Source organism: Bos grunniens, chromosome 16 (genome assembly GCF_055505025.1).
Source record: "Bos grunniens cultivar Pamir isolate PY7600 chromosome 16, Bosgru_T2T1.0, whole genome shotgun sequence".
NCBI classification, from domain to species: Eukaryota; Metazoa; Chordata; class Mammalia; order Artiodactyla; family Bovidae; genus Bos; species Bos grunniens.
The window spans coordinates 83,704,792-83,710,596 of NC_141180.1; positions in this window are offsets into that span (position 1 = coordinate 83,704,792).

Below are 5,805 nucleotides of genomic sequence, written 5' to 3' on the forward strand. Positions count from 1 at the left end.
ATGACAGCCACGTGATCAGTGCCTGCTGAGTTACGGGATTAGCGCCTGCTCAGCTGCTTGATAATCGCCAGCTGAGCCACAGGATGCATGCCTGCTCATCTGCTTGATAATCGCCAGCTGGGCCGCATGATTCATGCCTGCTCAGCTGCTTGATAATCGCCAGCTGGGCCACAGAATTAATGCCTGCTCAGCTGCTTGATAATCGCCCGCTAGGCCCAAGATTTCATGGCTGCACACCTGCTTGATAATCGCCAGCTGGCCCGCAGGATTCATGCCTGCTCATCTGCTTGATAATCGCCAGCAGGGCCGCATGATTCATGCCTGCTCATGTGTTTGATAATCTCCAGTGCGGCCGCATGACTCATGCCTGCTCATCTGCTTGATAATCGCCAGCTTGGCCGCATGATTCATGCCTGCTCATCTGCTTGATAAGCGCCAGCTGGGCAGCAGGATTCTTGCCTGCTGAGCTGCTTAATAAACGCCAGCTGGGCCGCAGGATTCATGGCTGGTCATCTGCATGACAAACGCCAGCTGGGCCGCATGATTCATGGCTGCTCATCTGCTTGATAAACTCCAACTGGGCTGCATGATTCATGCCTGCTCAGCTGCTTGATAATCGGCAGCTGGGCCGCATGATTCATGCCTGCTCACCTGCTTGATAATCGTCAGCTGGGTTGCAGGATTCATGCCTGCTCAGTTGCTTGATAATCGCCATTGGGACGCAGGATTCATGCCTGCTCAGCTGCTTAATTCTTGCCTGCTGAGGCACATGATCCGTGTTGGAGAGCTCCCTGATCAGCACTTGAGCAGTCACATGATCAGCACCTCTCAGTCACCTGATCACTGCATGACAGCCACGTGATCAGTGCCTGCTGAGTTACGGGATTAGCGCCTGCTCAGCTGCTTGATAATCGCCAGCTGAGCCGCAGGATTCATGGCTGCTCATCTACTTGATAATCGCAAGCTGGGCCGCAGGATTCATGCCTGCTCAGCTGCTTGATAATCGCCAGCTTGGCCGGAGGATTCATGCCTGCTCATCTGCTTGATAATCGCCAGCTGGGCCGCATGATTCATGCCTGCTCATCTACTTGATAATCACCAGCTGGGCCGCAGGATTCATGCCTTCTCAGCTGCTTGATAATCGCCATTGTGCCGCATGATTCATACCTGCTCATCTGCTTGATAATCGACAGCTGGGCCGCGTGATTCATGCCTGCTCATCTGCTTGATAATCGCCAGCTGGGCCGCAGGATTCATGCCTGCTCAGCTGCTTGATTCTTGCCTGCTGAGGCACATGATCCGTGCAGGAGAGCTACCTGATCAACACATGAGCAGTCACATGATCAGCGCCTATCAGTCACCTGATCACGGCATGACAGCCACGTGATCAGTGCCTGCGGAGTTACAGGATTAACGCCTACTCAGCTGCTTGATATCGCCAGCTGAGCGGCAGGATGCATGCCTGCTCATCTGCTTGATAATCGCCACCTGGGCCGCATGATTCATGGCTGCTCTTTGCTTGATAATCGCCAATTTGGCCGCAGGATTCATGCCTGCTCAGCTGCTTGATAATCGTCAGCTGGGTTGCAGGATTCATGCCTGCTCAGTTGCTTGATAATCGCCATTGGGACGCAGGATTCATGCCTGCTCAGCTGCTTAATTCTTGCCTGCTGAGGCACATGATCCGTGCAGGAGAGCTACCTGATCAACACATGAGCAGTCACATGATCAGCGCCTATCAGTCACCTGATCACGGCATGACAGCCACGTGATCAGTGCCTGCGGAGTTACAGGATTAACGCCTACTCAGCTGCTTGATATCGCCAGCTGAGCGGCAGGATGCATGCCTGCTCATCTGCTTGATAATCGCCACCTGGGCCGCATGATTCATGGCTGCTCTTTGCTTGATAATCGCCAATTTGGCCACAGGTTTCATGCCTGCTCAGCTGCTTGATAATCGCCAGCTGGGCCGCAGGATTCATGCCTGCTCAGCTGCTTGATAATCGCCCCCTTGGCCGCATGATTCATGCCTGCTCATTTGCTTGATAATCGCCAGCTGGGCCGCAGGATTCATGCCTGCTCATCTGCTTGATAATCGCCAGCTGGGCCGCAGGATTCATGCCTGCTCAGCTGCTTGATAATCGCCCGCCGGGCCCCAGGTTTCATGGCTTCACATCTGCATGATAATCGCCAGCTGGGCCGCAGGATTCATGCCTGCTCATCTGCTTGATAATCGCCAGCTGGGCCGCAGGATTCATGGCTGCTCATCTGCTTGATAATCCCCAGCTGGGCCGCATGATTCATGCGTGCTCAGCTGCTTGATAATCGCCAGCTGGGCCGCAGGATTCATGCCTGCTCAGCTGCTTGATAAACCCCAGTTTGGCCGCAGGATTCATGCCTGCTCAGCTGCTTGATAATCGCCAGCTGGGCCGCAGGATTCATGGCTGCTCATCTGCTTGATAAACCCCAGCTGGGCCGCATGATTCATGCCTGCTCATCTGCTTGATAATCGCCAGCTGGGCCGCAGGATTCATGCCTGCTCATCTGCTTGATAATCGCCAGCTGGTTCTCAGGATTCATGGCTGCTCATCTGCTTGATAATCCCCAGCTGGGCCGCATGATTCATGCGTGCTCAGCTGCTTGATAATCGCCAGCTGGGCCGCAGGATTCATGCTTGCTCAGCTGCTTGATAAACCCCAGCTGGGCCGCAGGATTCATGCCTGCTCAGCTGCTTGATAATCGCAAGCTGCGCCGCAGGATTCATAGCTGCTCATCTGCTTGATAAACCCCAGCTGGGCCGCATGATTCATGCGTGCTCAGCTGCTTGATAATCGCCAGCTGGGCCGCAGGATTCATGCCTGCTCAGCTGCTTTATAATCGCCAGCTGGGTCGCATGATTTATGCCTGCTCATCTGCTTGATAATCGCCAGATGGGCCGCATGATTCATGCCTGCTCATCTGCTTGATAATCGCCAGCTGATCGCATGATTCATGCCTGCTCATCTGCTTGATAATCGCCAGCTGGGCCGCAGGATTCATGCCTGCTCAGCTGCTTGATAATCGCCAGCTGGGCCGCAGGATTCATGCCTGCTCATCTGCTTGATAATCGCCAGCTGGGCCGCATGATTCATGCCTGCTCATCTGCTTGATAATCGCCAGCTGGGCTGCAGGATTCATGCCTGCTCAGCTGCTTGATAATCGCCAGCAGGGCCGCAGGATTCATGGCTGCTCATCTGCTTGATAAACGCCACCTGGGCCGCATGATTCATGGCCGCTCATCTGCTTGATAATCGCCAGCTGGGCCGCATGATTCATGCGTGCTCAGCTGCTTGATAATCCCCAGCTGGGCCGCATGATTCATGCGTGCTCAGCTGCTTGATAATCGCCAGCTGGGCCGCAGGATTCATGCCTGCTCAGCTGCTTGATAAACCCCAGATGGGCCGCAGGATTCATGCCTGCTCAGCTGCTTGATAATCGCCAGCTGGGCCGCAGGATTCATGGCTGCTCATCTGCTTGATAAACCCCAGCTGGGCCGCATGATTCATGCCTGCTCATCTGCTTGATAATCGCCAGCTGGGCCGCAGGATTCATGCCTGCTCATCTGCTTGATAATCGCCAGCTGGTTCGCAGGATTCATGGCTGCTCATCTGCTTGATAATCCCCAGCTGGGCCGCATGATTCATGCGTGCTCAGCTGCTTGATAATCGCCAGCTGGGCCGCAGGATTCATGCCTGCTCAGCTGCTTGATAAACCCCAGCTGGGCCGCAGGATTCATGCCTGCTCAGCTGCTTGATAATCGCAAGCTGCGCCGCAGGATTCATAGCTGCTCATCTGCTTGATAAACCCCAGCTGGGCCGCATGATTCATGCGTGCTCAGCTGCTTGATAATCGCCAGCTGGGCCGCAGGATTCATGCCTGCTCAGCTGCTTTATAATCGCCAGCTGGGTCGCATGATTTATGCCTGCTCATCTGCTTGATAATCGCCAGATGGGCCGCATGATTCATGCCTGCTCATCTGCTTGATAATCGCCAGCTGATCGCATGATTCATGCCTGCTCATCTGCTTGATAATCGCCAGCTGGGCTGCAGGATTCATGCCTGCTCAGCTGCTTGATAATCGCCAGCTGGGCCGCAGGATTCATGCCTGCTCATCTGCTTGATAATCGCCAGCTGGGCCGCATGATTCATGCCTGCTCATCTGCTTGATAATCGCCAGCTGGGCTGCAGGATTCATGCCTGCTCAGCTGCTTGATAATCGCCAGCAGGGCCGCAGGATTCATGGCTGCTCATCTGCTTGATAAACGCCACCTGGGCCGCATGATTCATGGCCGCTCATCTGCTTGATAATCGCCAGCTGGGCCGCAGAATTCATGCCTGCTCAGCTGTTTAATAATCGCCATTGGGACGCAGGATTCATGCCTGCTCAGCTGCTTAATTCTTGCCTGCTGAGGCACATGATCCGTGTTGGAGAGCTCCTTGATTAGCACATGAGCAGTCACATGATCAGCGCCTCTCAGTCACCTGATCATGGCTTGACAGACACGTGATCAGTGCCTGCTGAGTTACGGGATTAGCGCCTGCTCAGCTGCTTGATAATTGCCAGCTGAGCCGCAGGATGCATGCCTGCTCATCTGTTTGATAATCGCCAGCTGGGCCGGAGGATTCATGCCTGCTCATCTGCTTGATAATCGACAGCTGGGCCGCGTGATTCATGCCTGATCATCTGCTTGATAATCGCCAGCTGGGCCGCATGATTCATGCCTGATCATATGCTTGATAATCGCCAGCTGGGCCGCATGATTCATGCCTGCTCATCTGCTTGATAATCGCCAGCTGGGCCGCATGATTCATGCCTGCTCATCTGCTTGATAATCGCCAGCTGGGCCGTAGGATTCATGCCTGCTCATCTGTTGGATATTTGCCAGCTGGGCCGGAGGATTCATTACTGCTCATCTGCTTGATAATCGCCAGCTGGGCCGCAGGATTCATGCCTGCTCAGCTGCTTGATAATCGCCCGCTGGGCCCCAGGTTTCATGGCTGCACATGTGCTTGATATTCGCCAGCTGGGCGGTAGGATTCATGCCTGCTCAGCTGCTTGATAATTGCCAGCTGAGCCACAGGATGCATCCCTGCTCATCTGCTTGATAATCACCAGCTGGGCCGCATGATTCATGCCTGCTCATCTGCTTGATAATCGCCAGCTGGGCCGCATGATTCATTCCTGCTCATCTGCTTGATAATCGCCAGCTGGGCCGCATGATTCATTCCTGCTCATCTGCTTGATAATCACCAGCTGGGCCGCATGATTCATGCCTGCTCATCTGCTTGATAATCGCCAGCTGGGCCGCAGGATTCATTTCTGCTCAGCTGCTTGATAATCGCCAGCTGGGTCGCAAGATTCATGCCTGATCATCTGCTTCATAATCGCCCGCTGTGCCGCAGGATTCATGCCTGATAAGCTGCTTGATAATTGCCCGATGGGCCCCAGGATTCATGGCTGGTCATCTGCTTGCTTCTTGCCTACTGAGGCACATGATCCCTGCAGGAGAGCTACCTGATCAGCACATGAGCAGTCACATGATCAGCGCCTCTCAGTCACCTGATCATGGCTTGACAGCCACGTGATCAGTGCCTGCTGAGTTACGGGATTAGCGCCTGATCAGCTGCTTCATATTTGCCCGCTGAGCCGCAGGTTGCATGCCTGCTCATCTGCTTGATAATCGCCAGCTGGGCTGCAGGATTCATGCCTGCTCATCTGCTTGATAATCGCCAGCTGGGCTGCAGGATTCATGCCTGCTCAGCTGC